This window comes from Bos indicus x Bos taurus, chromosome 9 (genome assembly GCF_003369695.1).
Source record: "Bos indicus x Bos taurus breed Angus x Brahman F1 hybrid chromosome 9, Bos_hybrid_MaternalHap_v2.0, whole genome shotgun sequence".
Taxonomy (NCBI): Eukaryota; Metazoa; Chordata; class Mammalia; order Artiodactyla; family Bovidae; genus Bos; species Bos indicus x Bos taurus.
This window is the reverse complement of record NC_040084.1, coordinates 27,715,184-27,739,789: the sequence shown is the minus strand read 5'-3', so window position 1 is coordinate 27,739,789 and position 24,606 is coordinate 27,715,184. Positions and strand designations below refer to the sequence as shown.

At 39.4% G+C, this 24,606-nt stretch overlaps 1 pseudogene; it reads left to right on the top strand.

Moving 5' to 3' along the window:
* The first annotated feature begins 2,652 nt into the window (after nucleotides 1-2,652).
* Nucleotides 2,653-3,588, top strand: LOC113898889 (annotated as a pseudogene).
* The last annotated feature ends 21,018 nt before the right edge of the window (nucleotides 3,589-24,606 follow it).

The window sequence follows — 24,606 nt, the reverse complement described above, 5'->3', positions numbered from 1 at the left end:
GCTTGCCACTGAGTACTGCTAGACCCCTCCCACTACAGGAGAACATCAGATAACCCTGAGATTAAAATGGTCTATAATAATTTGGATACGATCAGAGGAATGGTAAAGTGACGGAGGAAACAGAGCCCACTGATAAAGGGCAAAAGGTACATTTGAAAACAAGGGACAGGGCTGACGTTCAGAGGGAGTTCCTCAGTACATATGCGTAAGCAGGCTGCTTCACTACCAGTGGTAGAGCCCACTAAGTATCCAGCTACCCCCATCATTCCATGCTCTGAATTCTGATTCTTTCCAAACCAAGGTAAAAGAGGCTACTTAGTTCACTGATAGGAGTTCCCCAATAAAATCCACATTTTTCTGTGTTCGTAAGACAAAATGGCACGAGACACCCAAGCAAAGCAAAGGCGGATCAAATGATGATGTAATTCCATTGCCCCTGCTGAAATCACCAATGGGTCAAAGGACTGTACTTCATATGAAGACAAAGAAACCACATGAAAATCGCTTTAGGAAGAATTCCCTGAGAACACACTTGGCAAGTGGATTACATCAGCACCTTACTGGTAACTCCAGGAGCCTATAAATTCATGTTACACAGAACTGACACCTGTAGTCAATGTCTCACCCAACTGCTGCAGTACCCTGCAGAAATGCCTCAGTTGTAAAGGGTTGTCTCAGTGAAAGGGACACACTTCCAGGGAAGCCCATACACTATGACTGATCAAAGTCAGCACATGAATGCCTGGATTTTTGAGCTCAATGTGACAACACTGATAGTCCACTTAAGCTTCAGAGCTCTCTGTCACGTTGGCCAAAACTCACAGTGGCCTGCATCACAGCTTGCCTTTTCTCTCTGCTCAATCCTGCTTCCCTCCTCTGCCTTCCAGGGGTATAGATTTTGAGGATACTTCCTAATCAATACCATAAATGGTAAATTCCATCCCAGAATCTGCTTCCCAGTGCATGCCACCTATAACTGCTGATAACCAGGACTGAAGCTTTAGAGCAACACCAGTCATCAGTTGTAGCCTGCCTATAGCAATAAGAGCTTCATCACTAATTGTAGGTGGAGAACAGATTAATACTGGTGGCAGCCTAATTGATAAAATTTCCATCTGTGGTAAACTGGAATTGTATAATTGAGTTAGGGAATTCACTAGCTGGCTTCTATCAGATATTTGACAAGTATGTGGGAAATTGTAATTATAAGGAATTGCGTGAAGTAACATTTTCAAAAAAAAAAAAAGAAAATGAAAGGCTTACAGTCATTAATATGCAATTGAAAATCAAGTATGAAAGCCAGCTGGCCTTCCTGATAGAACACAAATGGGCTCTCATCTACTGTAGGAGGAATTCAAAATTACTACCGAATTTTGTCAAATGCTTTTTCTGCACATTTTGAGATGATCATATGACTTTTATCTTTTATTTTATTAATGTAGAGGTTGTTAAACCATCCTTGCATCCAAGAGATGAATCCCACTTGATCATGGTGTATGCCTTTTAACCTATTGTTGAATTCAGCTTACTAATAGTTTCTTGAGAATTTTTGCAGCTGTGTCCATCAAGGGCACTGGCCTATAGCTTTTGTTTCTGGTAATGTTCTTATCTGGTTTTGGTATCAGGATATTGCAGGCCTCAAGAAATGAATCTGAAAGCAGTCTATTTTCTTCAATATTTTGGAAGAGTTTGAGAAGGACTGCTGTTAATTTTTCTTTAAATGTTGGATAGACTTGATCAGTGAAATCACCTGGTCCTGGGATAGGAAAAAAAAAAAAATGTAATCAGCAAGTGGATCTGAGTTGTGCAGGGACAAGATGGTAATGTTTGCTAATGTGGCTAATGGTACCCTTCCCAAATACCGCTTAAGGTGAGGAGTATATGTTTCCTAGCTGATGTGGGTGTTGGCTAATATCAACTCACACCTGCTCCCCTCTCTGGGGAATTTCTCTCAGCCAAAAGGAAGCTAATTTGACTGGGAGGCCACATGCCAGCCCAACCCATCTCCCTGGGGTAGAACTTGGCCAAAGAGTTTCAATAGACTGCTCCATCTGCCTTTAGCTGGATTAAATCTACAGTACCTTTCCCTAAAAACTTTACTATGAGATCAGATGAGGCACTCTCAAGACCCAATTCTTTCTCCCCCCACCATCTCTTGCTTCCCTCACTTTCTGCTGAGAGTACTCCCACAATAAACACAGGCCTAAGAATCCCATTATCAAGCTTTGCTTCTAGGGAACGTGACCTGTAAGTCTTTGGAACAAAATAAACATAATAGGAACCTGAACAAATGAGGAACCAAGAGTGAATGCAGGAAGACAGAAAGCAAATTCTCTCTACTCAATAATTTTTCATGGGTTTACACTAAATCCTGGTTTCCCTGGTGGCTCAAATAGTAAAGCGTCTATCTGCAATGCGGGAGACCTGGCTTTGATCCCCGAGTCAGGAAGAGCCCCTGGAGAAAGAAATGGCAACTTACTCCAGTATTCTTACCAGGAGAATCCCATGGACAGAGGAGCCTGGTAAGTTACAGTCCATGGGATCGCAAAGAGTCAGACACGACTGAACAACTTCACTCACCTTACACTAAACAGACTAGAGTCACTTTCACTGGACATAAATACAACAAAGTATACAAAAATTACTTAAGGAATGAGTGAATTACAAACAGAAACAAACAATTATAAAAGTATTAAAGGCAGGTGGGGCGCCCGGGGGTCCCGGGTGGCAGTGTCGGCGACACAGAGGAGGCAGGCGGCCCAGTCCGGGCCCAGAACCAGCCGTCAACCCGCAGCCTCACGCACCGGGCCCCGCGCACCCCGGTCACGGCCCACCCGGCCACTGGTGCCCAGTTCGAAGAAGACACTGCTGCCGAGTTCGAGGGGCTGCAGGAGGAGCCAGCGGAGGGCTTCCAGGTGATCCTGGTAGATGCGGGCGACCTATACAACCCGGAGGCGACCATCTCCGGGACTCCCAACACCTATTACGAGGGTGGCTACTTCCAGGCGCCTCAGGAGCCCCATCGACCACCGATTCCTCTCACTCCCTGCCGGTCTTCCTGCTCCTGCCCACGATGTGGCATCCCAACATGTACGAGACTGGGGACTGCATTTCCATCCTCTGCCCGCTCCCCTCCATCCGCAGTCTGTGTCCCCCAGAGGGTGGAGCAGCCCTCCGAATGGTGGGACCCCACCCAGAGCATCAGGACCATCCCTCCCAGTACCATCTCCCTCTCCACGAACACAATGCCTCACCCGCCTACGTGGACACCTCCGTGATGCGGCCAGAAGAGGATGCGACCCGAGGCAGGGCCAGGAGCACACGGACACCACCCGCCAGCAGGTCCAGGGTACCAAGGCAGGGGCGGAGCCGGGCGGCGTGCACATGCCCATTCAGCTCACAATATCCCGCGCAAGATCAGGAGGCCCTGGCACGCGCCAGGGTTCAGAGCTCTTGCATCGCGAGGACTGGGAGGCTGAGGCCGGAAACTGCTTCCGGGTCAACAAGGATGATCAGGGCAACAAGGGGTCCTGGCACCGCGTTCCTGGTAATAGACTTAACAAATTTTTCACCTCAAAACAGAGGTAACATAGATGTCTTAGTCATATTAAATAATCTATGCCTCAGAATGCTGTTGCGGAATCTTAGAGCAATCTCTTATGGTCTCCAGCTACTGCTTAGAGGTTTTCACAATTTCTGTAAATCATTGGATTAAAGTGAAAGTCGCTCAGTCGTGTCCGAGTCGTGTCCACTGTTTGCAAACCCATGGGCTATACAGTCCATGGGATTCTCCAGGCCAGAATACTGGAGTGGGTAGCCTTTCTCTTTTCCAGGAGATCTTCCCAACCCAGGGATTGAACCCAGGTCTCCCGCCCCTGGATTAAAACCATTTAAGGCTCCACTCTCACATGTGTATTTCCTACAGAAGAATACATTCTTCAGTTCTTTAGCACACATCTTCAGTAAACGTACTCTCATTTAGAAAACATTGATATACTGATTTTTATGCATCTATTTTCTGAACTATAAAATTTACAGTTAGTTTTAGGAAGTTGTGGTAGTTTACCTGTCAACTTGGCTGAGCTATAGTACCCAATTATTCAATTTAAAATGAAGTTAGATGTTTCCGTGAAGACATTTTATAAATGAGGATAAGATGGCCAATTAGCTAACTTGAAACAAAGATAATCCTCAATAATCTGAGTGGGGATGGTACAATCAATTGAAAGACCAAGATTTCCCTGAGGAAGAAGAAATTCTGTCACAAGACTGCAGCATCAGTTCCTGCCCAAGCCTTTCTAGCCTGTGAGCTGGCCTGACAGATTTCCAACTTTCTAGTCCCTACAATCCTGTCAACCAAATGCTTGAAGTAAACCACTATATATATATGTGTGTGTGTGTGTGTGTGAGTATGTGTTGGTTCTGTTTCTTCCTGTTTTGTTCTACTGATTCTGTTTCTTAGAGAAACCTGATCACAACTTATTTTTTTTTATATAATAATATTTGGTCTAGAAGTAACTTATATAGTGATAGCCTCTCTCATTAGCTCAATGCCTTGGGAATTGACTTATAGAACACACCTGCAAATGCTTCCTACCAATTATCAATTAGTCCAGAAGTCAGCAAAGAGAACCCAATCTTTGATGTTAGTTCAGTTCAGTCACTCAGTCATATCCAACTCTTTGCAACCCCATGAACCACAGCACACCAGGCCTCCCTGTCCATCAGTAACTACCTAAGTCTACCCAAACCCATGTGCATTGACAGTGATGCCATCCAACCATCTCATCCTCTGTCATCCCCTTTTCCTCCTGCCCTCAATCTTTCCCAGCATCAGGGTCTTTTCCAATGAGTCAGCTCTTTGCACCAGGTGGCCAAAGTATTGGAGTTTCAGCTTCAACATCAGTCCTTCTAATGAACACCCAGGTCAGATCTCCTTTAGGATGGACTGGTTGGATCTCCTTGCAGTCCAAGGGACTCTCAAGAGTCTTCTCCAACACCACAGTTCAAAAGCATCAATTCTTCAGTGCTCAGCTTTCTGGATAGTCCAACTCTCACATCCATACATGACTATTGGAAAAAACATAGCCTTGACTAGACGGACCTTTGTTGACAAAGTAATGTCTCTGCTTTTTAATATGCTGTCTAGGTTGGTCATAACTTTTCTTCCAAGGAGCAAGCATCTTTTAATTTCATGGCTGCAGTCACCATATGCAGTGATTTTGAAACCCTCCCCCCAAAATAAAAGTCAGCTACTGTTTCCACTGTTTCCCCATCTATTTGCCATGAAGTGATGGGACCAGATGCCATGATCTTAGTGTTCTGAATGTTGAGCTTTAAGCCAACTTTTTCACTCTCCACTTTCACTTTCATCAAGAGGCTCTTTAGTTCTTCTTCATTTTTTGCCGTAAGGGTGGTGTCATCTGCATGTCTGAGGTTATTGATATTTCTCCCGGCAATCTTGATTCCAGCTTATGTTTCTTCCAGTCCAGCATTTTTCATAATGTACTCTGCATATAAGTTAAATAAGCAGGGTAACAATATACAGCCTTGACATACTCCTTTTCGTATTTGGAACCAGTCTGTTGTTCCATGTCCAGTTCTAACTGTTGCTTTCTGACCTGCATACAGGTTTCTCAAGAGGCAAGTCAGGTGGTCTGGTATTCCCATCTCTTTCAGAATTTTCCACAGTTTATTGTGATCCACACAGTCAAAGGCTTTCACATAGTCAATAAAGCAGAAATAGATGTTTTTCTGGAACCGTCTTGCTTTTTCCATGATCCAGAAGATGTTGGCAATTTGATCTCTGGTTCCTCTCCCTTTTCTAAATCCAACTTGAACATCTGAAAGTTCACAGTTCACATATTGCTGAAGCCTGGCTTGGAGAATTTTTAGCATTACTTTACTAGCGTGTGAGATGAGTGCAATTGTGCGGTAGTTTAAGCATTCTTTGGCATTGCCTTTCTTTGGGATTGGAATGAAGACTGACCTTTTCCAATCTGTGGCCACTGCTGAGTTTTCCAAATTTGCTGGCATATTGAGTGCAGCACTTTCACAGCATCATCTTTCAGGATTTGGAATAGCTAAACTGGAATTCCATCACCTCCACTAGCTTTGTTCATAGTGATGCTTCCTAAGGCCCACTTGACTTCACATTCCAGGATGTCTGGCTCTAGATGAGTGTGAGTGATCACACCATTGTGATTATCTGGGTCATGAAGATCTTTTTTGTACAGTTCTTCTGTGTATTCTTGCCACCTCTTTTTAATATCTTCTGCTTCTGTTAGGTCCATACCATTTCTGTCCTTTATCGAGCCCATCTTTGCATGAAATGTTCCCTTGGTATCTCTAATTTTCTTGAAGAGATCTCTAGTCTTTCCCATTCTGTTGTTTTCCTCTATTTCTTTGCATTGGTCACTGAGGAAGGCTTTCTTATCTCTCCTTGCTATTCTTTGGAACTCTGCATTCAAATGGGTATATCTTTCCTTTTCTCCTTTGCTCTTTGTTTCTCTTCTTTTCACGCAGCTATTTGTAAGGCCTCCTCAGACAGCCATTTTGCTTTTTTGAATTTATTTTTCTTGGGGATGGTCTTGATTCCTGTCTCTCGTAAAATGTCACGAACCTCCATCCATAGTTAAGAAGTTCAAGTATTTTGCGTTGTTGTTATGTGTATCATTAGCTCTATAAAACCTGAAACATTCTGTCAGCTTCTCCTATTTTTAGTATTTATCCCTCAATTTGTCTGTTCCTCCAAAAGCTCATTACAATCTATATTTTGAATCAGTTGCTTTGCTCTGTACTGCAAGTCACATATCTACCTTTCAAACACAAGAGTTAACTTACATTTTGGCCACATCTCAGTATTTATCCCTGCCAAAACCTAACTCCACTAGGTCTGGCATTTTCTGATTTACCCCACCTAATAGCCTTCCATGACTTGGTCTTATACTCTTATACTATGTCATGATTAATTAGTTGCATATTGAATAAAATTTTAGTACTGTCAAGTAGCACTTATTCAACATGGATTTGTGCTATTTATGTATCAGTATTCTGTAAATAAAAAGGTGTATTTGAGACTCTTTATATGAGGTAGCCTCAGTTTATAAACTTTACAATTATATAATGAAATTAAATATGCATAATGATAACACTAGCATTAGTATTTTAATTTAATAGGTTAAGTTTCGCTTCAGAAAACCCTCAATTTAAGGTATGTTAGCAATACCTTTGTTAACCTCATTGACTTTTACAGCTGTATGTGTGTGGTTCCATTTGATAGAACATTGGGTGTTGGATAATTTGCTATGTTATTGTAACAATTAAAATAATGAATCAGTAGATTCTATAACCCAGATACAGGACTAGAGAATGAACACTCCAGAGTCCTGGCTTCTTTCCCAGATCAGTCAATATCAATTACAAATAAAGAATCTCACCTGCCTATTTCATTTTCTCCATCTATAAATCACAAATGCTTAGAGTTACCAAGTTAAGCCTTCAGAGCAAGTTGTAAAGATTAATAAGTTAATGGTTGTAAAGCTGTAAATCCTCAATCATAAATTATTATGCAAGGGTTATGATTATATAGTTACTGTTTAAGTAAACAACATAAAATTATTTTTAATCTTGAAATAACTTAGCAGATAGAACTGCTAATACATACATGCAATGGCTAGTTTTTTATTTGCATATTTCCAAGATATATTTGAAGGGCATAAAAGGCAATGATTTACATATGCTAGCACAAAGGTGAAAATGAGAGAAAATACATCATTTGAAAGTTTGAGGTTATTTTCTGATGTAAAAAAGTTGTTATCTGACATAAGTCAAAATCAAATACAAAACTTAGTATTTGGCTGTGGGACTAATGCTTTAAACTATATATCAATAGTCCCATAACAATTCTACTTCTCTCAGAAAAATGTGTCCTCAATTCTGTGAGAAATACAATTCTTCAACCCTTATCTTTTACGTTCAGGTTCTCAGATATAAAATCAGTGACTTTTTCACTTCAGATCTTGGGCCAGAATGTCTCTTAAAGTCTGTCATTTTCTTTCTAAAAAATTGTATAATTTTTAGTGATGTGGGATGAGAGACAATTTGGTTAACATACATGAAGTTTTTAAAAAACATGGTCTTTAAAAGTACTAGAAGGCAAGAAACCTTTAGGGAAAAAAATTGTGGAAAATGTTATACTAATTTCATTAAAAGAGAGCACATTTTTATAATAGTGAAAAGTTGCGATAAATTCAAATAGTAACGAAAGAGTAGAAAAGAATTATGTTTTGTACATATAAAAGTTGCTGTGTAGTTATTAAGTTGCTGATTTTTATATTTAAATACTATAAAGTGCTTAAATATGTTAGTACTTAAAAAGTACAGGATACAGAATTATAATGTTTCCATAATTGAAAAAGAATACTTATGATATAGGAGAACAACTGTAAGGAAATGCACCAAAAACGGCAGTGAAATTATAAAAAGAAAAATTCTTTTTTATTCATCATTAAATTTTTCTAAATTTTATTTTTCAAACTTTCTTCATTTCTGTAACATAAGGAAAATTCATCAATCCATGATATGTATTAATCAAAACTTCTGCTTTAATTTTATGATGTTGATCAGTTTATGTATTTTGATGATCAATTTATGTATTTTCATTTGAAATGATTTCTTTAGCATTCTATTCACTTAAAACTTCTGTGCTTTGAGAGGCATGAGAATTTTCTAAAATCATCAAAATTAAAATTGAATGTAAAAATTAGCTTTTTTTGATCTGTGACATCTTGCCCCTCTATTCTATGTCACTGTCAGTTGATAAGTCATGTCAGATTCTTTGCAACCCCCTGGGCTACAGTACACCAGGTTCCTATGTCCTTCACCATCTCCCAGAGTTTGCTCAAATTAATGACCATTGAGTCGGTGGTGTTATCTAACTACTCATTCTCTGTCACCCCCTCCTCCTGTCCTCAGTCTTTCCCAGCATCAGGATCTTTTCTAGTGAGTCAGCTGTTTGCATCAGGTGGCCAAAGTATTGGAGTTTCAGCATCAGTCCTTCCAGTGAATATTCAGGGCTTATAAAAGAAAGTATTCCAGAAATTTGTGTTGACCTCCTACTGCATTCAGTTGCTATATATCAAAATTAAATTCTCTAGGTTTTTGCTTGACTTTGAGTTAAAATATATTTGAGAATTTGTGATACTGTTTGAAATTTATTCTAAAATACGTCTTTAATCTGCAATGGTAAATACTTAGATTGGCTTTCTCAGGCTTTATTTCACTCATGTTCTGTCTGAAGAGGTTGGAAAGCTGAAAGTTCTATGTCCCAGACTTTCAAGTAACTCAAGTTCTACAAAATAGATGCATTTATTACAAAATGCATTATTTACAAAAACTGGAAAGTTCAAATGTTACTGTTTAGTCATTAAGTTGTGTCCAACTCTTTTTTACAACGCTATGGACTGTGGCCTGCCAGGCTTCTCCGTCCATGGAATTCTCCAAGCAAGAATACTGGAGTGGGTTGCCATTTCCTTCTGCAGGGCATCTTCACAGCCCAGGGATTGAACTCATGTCTCCATCATTGGCAGGTGGGTTCTTTACCACTGGCCACTAGGGAAGCCCAAGTGCAAATAAGTTGGAGGTAATCCTGTGATTTCTGGCTTTCATCACTGGTTAGGAAGGCCAGACTTTCCCTGTAGTAAGTTGCATTGTTGTTATTCAAGAAACAGTAGCAGTGGCCGTGGCTTGATCTAATTCTGTAATGATTAGAGCTTAATTCCTAGTTCCTCGGTTCAGGTGTTACTCCCTTTTCTATTCTCTAATTCCTTTGTATCTAGAGACTGTTGTGAAGGTGACCACAACTTCAGACCTAGGGGGTCAGTTCTATATTATTCTTGGAGTCATTCCAAGACCCTCAGCCTAAGAACTGTTGGTTTACCCCAACAGTTTTGCAAAGCCTTTGAATCCATGTATTTTATAATAATACATACATTAATTCATTCACATGTATCACTTGGATATTTATTTCATCATTTGGGTTATAAACCAATGCAACTTTATTTATTTTGTTGCTGTTAATAACATTTTTTCAGCTATGGCCATTGGGAGCCCTTCCAGTTGACTCCTATGTCTTTTAGATATATTGCCATTAATGTAGCTTTCCCCCCCCAAGTACTTCCTTACTTTCTGACACCAGAAGATACCCCATGTGCATCTTTTAATGTTTTTTGCACCAGTCCTAGAACCTGTTACTTCTCCAAGGAGTCATAGTTTCTTTAGCTGGATCGTGATATTAGATACCAATCTGGGCACTGGGTTTGCTTATTGCTGTTAGGGTGTTGATTCTAGGCCCTTTCAGATGAGATATATGTATGTATACTAACCTGGCTCAGATGGTAAAGAATCTGCCTGCAGTGCAGGAGAACTAGGTTCGATCTCTGGGCCGGGAAGTTCCCCTGGAGAAGGGAATGGCTCCCCACTCCAGTATTCTTGCTTGGATAATTACATGGACAGAGAAGCCTAGCGGGTGGGGGGGAAACAATCCATGGGATTCCAATGAGTGGGACACAGCTAAGCAACTAACACTTTTACTTCATTTCATAACTAACCTATATGTATGCTGCTGCTGCTAAGTTGCTTCAGTCGTGTCTGACTCTGTGTGACCCCATAGATGGCCTCCTACCAGGCTACTCTGTCCCTGGGATTCTCCAGGCAAGAGCACTGGAGTGGGTTGCCATTTCCTTCTCCAATGCATGAAAGTGAAAAGTGAAAGTGAAAGTGAAATCGCTCAGTAGTGTCCAACTCTTAGCGACCTCATGGACTGCAGCCTACCAGGCTCCTCCATCCATGGTATTTTCCAGGCAAGAGGACTGGAGTAGGGTGCCATTGCATACTTATGCAGATAGCCATCTCTCCCTGTATTAAACTAAGCACAAGTATATACTGATATCTACAACCCAAACTCATTCAGTTCAGTTCAGTCGCGCAGTCGTGTCCGACTCTTTGCAACCCCATGAATCACAGCACGCCAGGCCTCCCTGTCCATCACCAATTCCCAGAGTTCACTCAGACTCACGTCCATCGAGTCAGTGATGCCATCCAGCCATCTCATCCTCTGTTGTCCCCTTCTTCTCCTGCCCCCAATCCCTCCCAGCATCAGAGTCTTTTCCAATGAGTCAACTCTTTGCATGAGGTGGCCAAAGTACTGGAGTTTCAGCTTCAGCATCATTCCTTCCAAAGAACACCCAGGGCTGATCTCCTTCAGAATGGACTGGTTGGATCTCCTTGCAGTTATCAAGGCTCATTTTAGCTTTTTCACTTGCTTATCTAACCTCCCAACCAAATAGTGAGAAACTTGACTTCTACTGTCTACCACCCATTTACTGAATTGTTCAGGTCCAGCATATGTAAATAATCATTCATTTTTATTGACTTATACCCCCCCCAAGGGAAACAAATTGATCAAGTAGAGTGCAGTTGTGTGTACAGTTCATTTTGCCTTTAAAGTCTCTCACTAATTTCCAAAATTGCTTAAGCCAACCCCTTATTCTCCCACCCTCTCCAATGAGATTGGTTTATTCATTTGTAGTACTGTTAGATTATTTTTGTCACGTTCTGTATTACATCCTGAGATTCTCAAACCTCCTAAATGACTTTTTATTCGATACATAATGTTTGCTTTTTATGTTGTAAAGTTCTATGTATTTTACTACTACAGTCTTATATTTTGTATTCACCATTATAGTATAATGAAAAATAACTTTGTCCCTTAGAAACCTTCGGGCATTTCCTACTGACCACATCCAGTTCCCTGCTGAACATCTAACAACCATTTATCTCATTACTATGATTATATTTTATACCTTCTCCAGAAAGTCATAAAACTGGGATTATACAATATGTAGTTTTCTTCAGAGTGGCATCATTCATATCACAAGTAGGTTCTCTTTGTTGCAGTAGACATCTATTTAGTACAATATCATTTGTTGAAAGACTTTTCCATTGAATTACCTCTGTTCCTTTGTCAAAGATCAGTTGGCTATTCCTGCATGGGTCTATTTCTGAACTTTATTTTTATTTCTTATCATATCAGTTATATATATGTTTAAGTTTATAGTGGTTATTCTAGAGTTTGCAATCTAACTCTTCAAAGAATTCTATACCAGAGTTCTCAATTGCAGAGTATACTCAGTTGCTCCTTCTCTTTCTATATGATGTTATTTTCTTGCATTTCACTGATCAATCTGTCCTTGTAACAAAGTAATTTGCTGCTGGTTTTAGCAACTACTATTTAAGAGTTATCTTTAGATTAATTAATGCTAACATATATTTTTTTCATTTATTTCTTCTCCTATATTTTCTTTCTGCCTGAAAATATTTGTTTAATATTTTGTATAGGACAGGTTTGCTAGTGATGAGTTACTTCAGTTTTTGTTTGTATGAGAAAGACTATTTCTTTACAGTTTTGAAGGATAAGTTCACTGGATATGAAATTTCAGGTTGGTGACTTGTTTTTTCTCTTCAACATTTTAAATGTTTCACTGTGCCATATTCTTGTTTAAACAGTTTCTGATAAGAAGTCTGCTGTAATTACTATTCTTACTCCCCTATAGGGAAGATGTTTTCCACTGGCTTCCTTCAAAAATTGCCTTTGTTTTGGGTTTTCTAAAGTTTTAATAGGATCTGCCCAGGGTTATATTATATTGTTGTTATTATTATTATCTTTGAATCAGTCACATTCTGAGGTACTGGGGTTACGGCTTCAACATATAAGTTTGGTTGAGGACACAACTCAGCCTTTAACTTCCATCTTGAGTTTGGTTTTCTGAAAATACCACCAGAGACATTTTGTGCTTGCAGCTTGTTCAGCTGTAATCTACTGTTACTAGACTAGAATTTGTTGGTGTAGGAAAAGGTGTGGAGGAGGAACAGTGCTGTATGATCTAATCAAGTCTCAGTCTGTTAGTGAGTCTGTGTCTCTGGCCTGTGACCATCATAAGTATTTCTTTTTATATAGCTCTTTCCTCTTTCAATGAGACTAGAAAGCTGAAGAGGGCTGAAATGAGGACAATGCCCTCTTCCCATGGCTCTTTGAAAGGAAGCCTCCAATAAAGTCATTTCCCCCTAGAGAGCAGAACTCTGTTATGGAAAAAACCATGGGTTTATTTCACATAGGTTTTTCTCCCTCTATCTCTTCTCGAACTAATAGGGCATATTCTTTTGACTTTTCATTGTGAATAACTGGTGGATTTTTTTTTTGGAGTTAAAAGTCCATGAATATACAAATCCCGCCCACCCCACCCCCACCAAGATTGGGGCTGCAAGAGTTTCTTGCTCTCACAATAATCCATACTCAGCTTCAAGCAATTTTTCAACATTACCATTTCAGGGTTTCTACCTGTTTATAACTCCAGCTGTTTTTATCCAGATAAGCAAATTCCAGCTGTGATTCTCTGGATTTGCCCTTCTCTCCACATTTGGATTGGTATCCTGTAACCTCAATCATTTGATGGGTTTAAGAAAAGTCAGTTTCAGTGTATCTAACTTTTCCTCATTATAAAAACAGAACTGATAATTTCTAAACACTGTACATGTTAAAACAGAAACCAAATCCCCTAATTAACTTTTTATTTACAATTCAGACATCTTCTATCAGGCTTCCTCTTCCTTGATCTCTGGGGCTTTCCTTAGAAGACCATTTTCTCCTCCAATACCAGTTTATAAACTATTCCCAGTCTGCAGTAAGATAAGGAACGTGTTGTTGTTGCTTAGTAGCTAAGTCATGTCCGACGCTTTGCGGCCCCATGGACTGTAGCCCACCAGGCTCCTCTGTCCATGGGATTTCCCAAGCAAGAATACTGAAGTGGGTTGCTGTTTCTTTCTCTAGGGAATCTTCACAGAGCTTGCATCCTCATTCTCCTGCATTGGTGGATTCTTTACTCCTGAGCCACCAGGGAAACCCAAGAAACTTATTCCGGAATGTAAATCTACTACATCAGTAAGCACGTGTTTAGCTCAGATGACTTTTTTTAATTTTAAATACCAAGACTTCCTTAATGTAGAGGCAAAGTGTTACACATTCTTGCACAAGTCTTCTGTCCCATCAGGGACTGGTCACCCTTTGCTGACTGGCCACTTAAAGTAGATGTACTCGGTCTGATATCCAGGTGTATATTTTCTTCTACTATCTCATTATGAAAAATGTGAAATATGAATTCCCAGTCCATACCTCTCTCTTGATATTTTTGTTCTCTAAGTCTGATGTATAAGTTACCTCCTAAGCCATATACATAGACCTGAGAATGGAGGATATTGTTCCAGTGCCAACACATCATTCTTTTGATATGTTTTCTAAGATAATATGTTTCTTAAACCACTTTATTGCCAAAATGGACATTTTTCCTATGTCTGAATGAGAAATTCTTTTGATAGAAATCAATTTTATATCTTATATGTTTCATATATAGCATGTAAGTAAATGTATATTATCAATAGTCAAAACATATGTTGAATTTAGATCACTTAAAATTTATAAACTTGTAAGCTAATGGATTCGTTAATATTTATGAAGTATTATTAGTAAATGTTAGTAGTAGATTCTTCTTACCTTTATAACCTAAGAATTTTATTATATCAAACAGTTTCAATATTCTAGTACATTCTTTTGATAATGCCATTACATATTGCTAAAAACAATATAAGCAACCAAGTAAGTAAGAATATTCTAACCTTCCAAACTAAAAATGTCTGATAGAGTCTGGAATGTTTCCCAGAAAGAATCCATTGAATGCAGGTTACCATGGTGATTAGCAAAAATGAGGAATGAAGTTCATTTCATGATAATTGCTACATATTTGCAGCTGAAGTGCATCTTTCAGTTTCAGTCTCAGACTTTGAGACCATAATAACAGCTCTAGAATCTGGGTTGTATATTTAAACCTGTAATATTGTGCAGGGACGTATCTAATTCTGTGGAGATTCTTTTTTTGTGGTGACCAACATGGTAATTTTTGAAAGCTTATTCCTATTTATTGGGATTTCTGTATATAGTTAATTGAGATTATGTTTGATTGATTCTTAAAAAACAGAATTTATAATGTCTCTAAGTCAATTTAAAGATAAAAGGAAAGCATTTTATTTTAAAATCCTCCCCTTTAGGAAGGAAGCTGAATTTATTTTTGAGGCAGCTGAGTGTTCCTGCTTTGTAATTATTTCTGAAGAAGTTCATGGTCTAATGCCAACTTTTGTGAATTAATAATAAGTTTTGGAAAATGTTGCCAAAATCAGAAAGTTGGTATTTTGAAAGCTATTTTAACTCTTTGGGGCCAAATGGAAATCAAATATCAAATATAAACTGTAACAAATTGCTAAGGGATCAATATACGATATTATAATTATTTAAGTAAACCCAAAGATTCTTAATGATATAATAGATTCAGAATGGCTATGTCAAATTTACTTTGTTGTATTCTACCATTTCAAGTTTTTGAAATGTTTTTATTTTAAAACATCTGTTTTTTTCCCTAATTCTTACAACCCTCCAAATAAAAATAATATTGAAAACAAAAATAGTAACATACATTGAGGGCTTACTGTGTCACCAACACACACACACACACACACACATATATATATATATATACACACATATACAGACACACACACACACTAACTAATTTAATCTTCAAAGTAATATGAAGAAGTAGATTATTCATCTCCATTTTATGGATCATGAAACTAAGGCACAGAGAAATGAAGCAGTTTACTTGATGTCACATAGTTAAAGCAGAGCCAGGAGTCAAATTCATAGATAGTGACTGATATACACATTCTTAACTATACCACTGATTTGAAGTATTTTTATACCCAATTTATAGAATCAAAATAAAAGGCTCAAAGATGTCAAGTACTACCAATGGTACATGGTTATCAAAGGGCAGAAATGGAGCAGAACTTTGCTTTCTATTTCTAAATCTTGTTATTTAGTTGCTAAGTCATGTCCCACTCTTGCAACCCCGTGGAAGGTTCATCTGTCCTTGGGATTTCCCAGGTAAAAATACTGGAGTGGGTTGCCATTCACAGTTCATGTTGTCCTTTGACTTGAATGCAAGATTAGTGTCCTCTACCTGGCTAGCTGAGAAATAAAACAAGCTAATTCTAACTGCTTGTTACAGTTACAGTCTTCATCTTAGACTCCTCTAGGAGTTCCATCTCTCAGTCATGTCTGACTCTTTGCAACCCCATGGACTGTAGCATGCCAGGCTTCCTGTCCATCACCAACTCCCAGAGCTTACTCAAACTCATGTCCATCACGTTGGTGATGCCATCCAACCATCTCATCCTCTGTCATCCCCTTCTCCTCCTGCCTTCAACCTTTCCCAGCAGCAGGGTCTTTTCCAATTAGTCAGCTTTTCGCATCAGGTGGCCAAAGTATTGGAATTTCAGCTTCAGCATCAGGCCTTCCAATGAATATTTAGGACTGATTTCCTTGAGGATTGACTGGTTGGATCTCCTTGCAGCCCAAGGGACTCTGAAAAGTCTTCTCCGACACCACAGTTCAAAAGCATCAGTTCTTTGGCGCTCAGCTTTCTTTATGGTCCAACTCTCACATCCATACAAAACTACTGGAAAAACCATAACTTTGACTAGATGGACCTTTGTTGGCAAAGTAATGTCTGCTTTTTAATATGCTGTCTAGGTTGGTCATAGTTTTTCTTCCAAGGACCAGCAGTCTTTTAATTTCATGGCTACAGTCACCATTTGCAGTGATTTTATTGTGTTTCATATTTGCCTTTTCCATATATGAAATATGTGTTATAATGCACAAAATGTAGCGTATATTTTATTTTTATTCATGTGTCAGGAGATTAAAGGGGGCAGGTGTAATCATCTATATCATTAAAACTGATATTTAATGATATAGCAGATATATACCAGTGATAATATATGATATTAGTTATATATCATTGACATACAAAGATTAAAACCCCAAATGATAAGTTTGCTACCATTAACAACTGGTTCACCACCTAGCATTTCTTTTTATAAAATTTTATTTGAAAGTGAAAGAAATGACTTTTCACCATTGGGAAACCTATGGAAGATTTTATGTATTACAAGAAGTTTTTCACCTGATTACAATAGTCCTTTTAAAATTAAGAAAAAAGTTAAGGAAAGTGTAGCATTGCATAGTTTCAGAGGGCTGAGACATTAACATTCTCATGTCATTAGCAGAAGGAGGAAGGAAGAATATTAAAATACTGAATTTGGTCTCTTCTAAGTACATCTAAATATCTTAGAAGTTACCTTACCCATACAGTAGTTCAAAAGTCTGGCTGTGTGTGTGTGTGTGAAATATAGGAGCAATCGAAGCTGATGTCCAACATTTCTCAAACTCCTGCATACTTGCTCAGTTGTGTCAGAGTCTTTGTGATCCCATAGACTGTAGCCCAACAGGGTCCTCTATCCATGGAATCCTCCAGACAAGAATACTGAAGTTGGTTGTCATTTCCCACACCAGAGAATCTTCCTGACCCAGGGATCGAACCCATATATCCTGCTTCTCTTGCATTAGCATGTGGATTCTTTACCACTGCATCTCAAATGTTAAACAAAGACAAACAAAGCACAAAAGTGGATACATCATCTCAATCAAGTAGAATAGTCTACTACAGAAGATATAGTAGTTCTGGGAAAGAAACACAGTTATAGGGGATATAGGTGGGCTATAGGGATTACCAGAGCTGAACTGCTAACTTGTGACTCTGGCAGACGTATCTAATAGAAATACTTTAATTACACTTTAATGTTGTTTTTACTTTTAGGTTTAAATCAATAATAATCATTTGTTGTTATTCACTGACCAGCTCTTCTCTGACTCTTTGTGACCCCATGAACTGCAGCATGCCAGGCTTCCCTGTCCTTCACGATCTCCCAGAGTTTGCTCAAACTCACGTCTGTTGAGTCAGTGATGCTCTCCAACCATTTCATTCTCTATCATCCACTTTTCCTCTTGCCCTCAACCTTTCTCAGCATCTGGGTCTTTTCCACTTTACACCAGGTGGCCCAAGTATTGGAGCTTCAGCTTCAGTATCAGTCCTTCTAATGAATATTCAGGATTGATTTCTTTTAGGATTGACTGGTTTGATCTCCTTACTGTCCAAGGGACTCTCAAGAGTCTTCTCCAGCACCACAATTCAAAAGCATCAATTCTTCAGCACTCAGCCTTCTTTATGGTCCAACTCTCACCTCCATACATGACTACTCAAAAAGCCATAGTTTTGACTCTATGGACTTTTGTGGACAATGTGATGTCTCTGCTTTTTAACACACTGTCAAGGTTTGTCTTGCTTTTCTTCCAAGGAGCAAGCACCTTTTCATTTCATAGCTACAGTCACTGTCCACCATGATTTTGGAGCCCAAGAAAATTAAGTCTGTCACTGTTTCCACTTTTTCCCCATCTATTTGCCATGAAATAATGGGACCAGGTGCCATGATCTTCATTTTTTGAGTGCTGAGTTTTAAGCTAGCTTTTTTTCACTCTCCTTTTTCACCCTCATGAGGAAGCTCTTTAGTTCCTCTCTACTTTCTGTCACTGGAGTACCATTTACATATCTAAGGTTGTTGATATTTCTCCTGGCAAACTTGAATCCAACTTGTGATTCATCCAGCCCAGCAGTTCACATTGTGTCTTCTGCTAAGTAAGCAGGGTGAAAACATAAACCTTGATATACTCCTTTTCCAAATTTGGACCAGTTCCATTGTTCCATGTCCCATTCTGTTACTTCCTGACCTGCATCCAGGACCTGTTTCTCAGAAGATAGATAAGGTGGTCTGGTATTCCCATCTCTTTAGGAATTTTCCAGTTTGTTGTGATCCACACAAATGCTTTTGCATACTAATTAAGCAGAAGTAAATGTTTTTCTGGAATTCCCTTGCTTTTTCTATGGTGGCTCAGACAGTAAAAAATCTTCCTGCAATATGGGAAACCAGAGTTTGATCCCTGGGTTGGAAAGATCCTCTGGAGAAGGGAATGAAAACCCTCTCCAGTATTCTTGCCTGGAGAATCCCATGGATGGAGGAGCCTGGCAGGCTACAGTCTGTGGAGCCGCAAAGAGTCAGACATGACTAGGTGAGACACACACAGGCACAGTCAAAGGCTTTATCATAGTCAGTGAAGCAGAAGTAGATGTTTTTCTGATATTCCCTTGCTTTGTCTATGATCCAACAGATGTTGGCAATTTGATCTCTGGTTCCTCTGCCTTTTCTAAATCCTGCTTGTACATCTGGAAATTCTCAGTTCATATACTGTTGAAGCCTAGCTTGAAGGATTTTGAGCGTTACTTTGCAAGCATGTGAAATGAACTCAACTGTAGGGTAGTTTGCATGAAAACAAAATAGAATAAATGCCTTTTTATTGATACTAAATATGTTTTATAAAATTAAATTACAGCAACATACGTAATAGTAGTAAATTTGGACAACCCAAATACTTAGCTTCTGAAATCTGTAACTTCACAGTGAAGTAATTGCAAATGGGAACTCTTTTTAGTACTTAAATAGTAAATACTTTACCTTTGAGAGTGTTGTGATTATCTTATCATTAGTGAAATAATAGGCTTCAGTTCAGTTCAGTTCAGTCACTTAGTCATGTCCAACTTTTGCGACCCCATGAATCGCAGCACGCCAGGCCTCCCTGTCCATCACCAACTCCCGGAGTTTACTCAAACTCATGTACATCGAGTTGGTGATGCCACCCAGCCATCTCATTCTCTGTCATCCCCTTCTCCTCGTGCCCCCAATCCTCCCAGCATCAGAGTCTTTTCCAATGAGTCAACTCTTCTCATGAGGTGGCCAAAGTATTGGAGTTTCAGCTTTAGCATCATTCCTTCCAAAGAACACCCAGGACCAATCTTCTTCAGAATGGACTGGTTGGATCTCCTTGCAGTCCAAGGGACTCTCAAGAGTCTTCTCCAAAACACAGTTCAAAAGCATCAATTCTTCGGCGCTCAGCTTTCTTCACAGTCCAATTCTCACATCCATACATGACCACTGGAAAAACCATAGCCTTGACTAGACAGACCTTTGTTGGCAAAGTAGTGTCTCTGCTTTTGAATATGCTGTCTAGGTTGGTCATAACTTTCCTTCAAAGCAGTAAGCGTCTTTTAATTTCATGGCTGCAAACACCATCTGCAGTGATTTTGGAGCTCAAAAAAATAAAGTCTGACACTGTTTCCACTGTTTCCCCATCTATTTGCCATGAAGTGATGGGACCAGATGCCATGATCTTCGTTTTCTGAATGTTGGGCTTTAAGCCAACTTTTTCACTCTCCTCTTCCACTTTCATCAAGAGGCTTTTGAGTTCCTCTTCACTTTCTGCTATAAGGGTGGTGTCATCTGCATGTCTGAGATTACTGATATTTCTCCCTGCAATCTTGATTCCAGCTTGTGCTTCTTCCAGCCCAGCGTTTCTCATGATGTACTCTGCATATAAGTTAAATAAGCAGGGTGACAATATTCAGCCTTGATGCACTCCTTTTCCTATTTGGAACCAGTCTGTTTTTCCATGTCCAGTGCTAACTGTTGCTTCCTGGCCTGCATACAGGTTTCTCAAGAGACAGATCAGGGGGTCTGGTATGCCATGTCTTTCAGAATTTTCCACAGTTTATTGTGACCACACAATCAAAGGCTTGGCATAGTCAATAAAGCAGAAATAGATATTTTTCTGGAACTCTCTTGCTTTTTCGATGATCCAACAAATGTTGACAATTTGATCTGTGGTTCCTCTGCCTTTTCTAAAACCAGCTTGAACATCTGGAAGTTCACGGTTCACATATTGCTGAAATCTGGCTTGGAGAATTTTGAGCATTACTTTACCAGCATGTGAGATGAGTACAATTGTGCGGTAGTTTGAGCATTCTTTGGCAGTGCCTTTCTTTGGAATTGGAATGAAAGCTGATCTTTTCCAGTCCTGTGGACACAGCTGAGTTTTCTAAATTTGCTAGCATATTGAGTGCAGCACTTTTACAGCATCATCTTTCAGAATTTGAAATCACTCAACTGGAATTCCATCACCTCCACTAGCTTTGTTCGTAGTGATGCTTTCTAAGGCCCACTTGACTTCACATTCCAGGAAGTCTGGCTCTAGGTGAGTGATCACACCATCATGATTATCTGGGTTGTGAAGATCTTTTTTGGTACAGTTCTTCTGTGTATTCTTGCCACCTGTTCTTAATATCTTCTGCTTCTGTTAGGTCCATACCATTTCTGTCCTTTATCAAGCCCATCTGTGCCTGAAATGTTCCCTTGGTATCTCTAATTTTCTTGAAGAGATCTCTAGTTTTTCCAATTTTGTTGTTTTCCTCTATTTCTTTGCACTGATTGCTAAGGAAGGCTTTCTTATCTCTCCTTGCTATTCTTTGTAACTCTGCATTCAAATGGGTATATCTTTCCTTTTCACCTTTGCTTTTTGCTTCTCTTCTTTTCACAGCAATTTGTAAGGCCTCCTCAGACATTCATTTTGCTTTTTTGCATTTCTTTTTTGGGGATGGTGTTGATCCTTGTTTCCTCTATAATGTTATGAACCTCCATCCATAGTTCATCAGGCACTCTGTCTATCAAGTCTAGTCCCTTAAATCTATTTCTCACTTCCACTGTATAATCATAAGGGATTTGATTTAGGTCATACCTGAATGGTCTAGTTGTTTTCCCTACTTTCTTCAATTTTAATAGTCTAGTCAGGTACTAAGTGTCAATCAATGTCTTTGAAACATTTTACAGATTAGTCCTGACTTATATAGAGGAAAACTCCCGAAAGGACAATTTGTCATTAATAACAACTAATTATTTGCTTAGCATTTTTTTTTTTAAATCTTTGTTGTATATGCCCATAAAATCCTTACATGGTATTGTTCAGTTCAGTCGCTCAGTCCTGCCCTACTCTTTGGGACCCATGGATCACAGCACACCAGGCCTCCCAGTCCATCACCAACTCCAGGAGTTTACTCAAACTCATCTTTATTGAGTCAGTGATGCCATCCAACCATCTCATCCTCTGTCATCCCCTTCTCCTCCTGCCTTCAATCATTCCCAGCATCAGGGTCTTTTCAAATGAGTCAGCTCTTCGCATCAGGTGGCCAAAATATTGGAGTTTCAGCTTCAACATCAGTCCCTCCAATGAACACCCAGAACTGATCTCCTTTAGGATGGACTGGTTGGATCTCCTTGCAGTCAAAGGGACTCTCAAGAGTCTTCTCCAACAGCACAGTTCAAAAGCTCAATTTTTTGGCACTCAGCTTGCTTTATAGTCCAACTCTCACATCCATACATAACTACTGGAAAAACTATAGCTTTGACTAGATGGACCTTTGTTGACAAAGTAATGTCTCTGCTTTTTAATATGCTATTTAGGTTGGTATAACTTTCCTTCCAAGGAGTAAGAGTCTTTTAATTTCATGGCTGCAATCACCATCTGCAGTGATTTTGGAGCCCCCAGAAATAAAGTCTGACACTGTTTCCACTGTTTCCCCATCTATTTGCCATGAAGTGACGGGACCTTTGGAGAAGGCAATGGCACCCCACTCCAGTACTTTTGCCTGGAAAATCCCATGGATGGAGGAGCCTGGTAGGCTGTAGTCCATGGGGTCGCTATGAGTCAGACACGACTGAGCGACTTGACTTTCACTTTTCACTTTCATGCATTGGAGAAGGAAATGGCAACCCACTCCAGTGTTCTTGCCTGGAGAATCCCAGGGATAGGGGAGCCTGTTGGACTGCCGTCTATGGGGTCGCACAGAGTTGGACATGACTGAAGCGACTTAGCAGCAGCAGCTTAGCAGATGGGACCTTATGGCATGATCTTCTTTTTTTGAATGTTGAATTTTAAGCCAGCTTATTCACTGTCATCTTTCACTTTCATCAAGAGGCTCTTTAGTTCTTCTTCACTTTCTACCATAAGGGTGGTGTCATCTGTATATCTGAGGTTATTGATATTTCTCGTGACAGTCTTGATTCCAGCTTGTAATTTATCCAGCCCAGTATTTCTCATGATGTACTCTACATATATGTTAAATAAGCAGCGTGACAATATATAGCCTTGATGTACTGCTTTCTCAATTTGGAACCAGTCTGTTGTTCCAGGTCCAGTTCTAACTGTTGCTTCTTCACCTGCATGCAGATTTCTCAGGAGGCATGTCAGGTGGTCTGGTATGCACATCTCTTTCAGAATTTTCCACAGTTTGTTGTGATCCACATGGTCAAAGGTTTCAGTATAGTCAATGAAGCAGAAACAGATGTTTTTTCTGGAATTCTCTTGCTTTTTTCTATGATCAAATGGATTTTGGCAATTTGATCTCTGGTTCCACTTCCTTTTCTAAATCCAGCTTGAACATCTGGAAGTTCTTGGTTCATGTACTGTTGAAGCTTATCTTGAAAATTTTGAGTATTACTTTGCTAGCGTGTGAGATGAGTACAATTGTGCAATAGTTTTAACATTCTTTGGCATTGCCTTTCTTTGGGATTGAAATGAAAACTGACCTTTTCTGTTCCTGTGGCCACTGCTGAGTTTTCCAAATTTGCTGGCATATTGAGTGCAGCACTAAGCATCATCTTTTGGAATTTGAAATAGCTCAACTGGGATTCCATCACCTCCACTAGCTTTGTTCATAGTGATGCTTCCTAAGGCTCACTTGACTTCACATTCCAGGATGTCTTGCTCTAGGTGAGTGATCACACCATCATGGTTATCTGGGTCATAAAGATCTTTTTTGTATAGTTCGTCTGTGTATTTCTGCCACCTCTTCTTAATATCTTCTGCTTAAGTTAGGTCCATACCATTTCTGTCCTTTATTGTGCCCTTCTTTGCATGAAATGTTCCCTTGGTATATCTAATTTTCTTTTTTTTAAATTAATGTATTTATTTTAATTGGAGGCTAATTATTTTATGATAATGTAGTGGTTTTGCCATACATTGATATGAATCAGCCATGGGTGTACATGTGTTCCTCATCCCGAATGCCCCTCCCACCTCCCTCCCCATCTCATCCCTTAGGGTCATCCCAGTGCACCAGCACTGATCACCCTGTTTCATGCATCAAGCCTGGACTGGCAATCTATTTCACATGTGATAATCTACATGTTTCAATACTATTCTCTGAAATCATCACACCCTCGCCTTCTCCCACAGAGTCCAAAAGTCTGTTCTTTACATCTGTGTCTCTTTCGCTGTCTTGCATATAGAGTCATCATTACCATCTTTCTAAATTCCATATATATGCATTAATATACTGTATTGGTATATTTCTTTCTGACTTACTTCACTCTGTATAATAAGCTCCAGTTTCATCCACCTCATTAGAACTGATTCAAATTCATTCTTTTTAATAGCTGAGTAATACTCCATTGTGTATATGTACCACTGCTTTCTTATCCATTTGTCTGCTGATGAACATCAAGGTTGCTTCCATGTCCTGGCTATTGTAAGCAGTGCTGTGATAAACATTGGGGTACACGTGTCTCTTTCAATTCTGGTTTCCTCGGTGTGTATGCCCAGCAGTGGGATTGCTGGGTCATATGGCAGTTCTATTTCCAGTTTCTTAAGGAATCTCC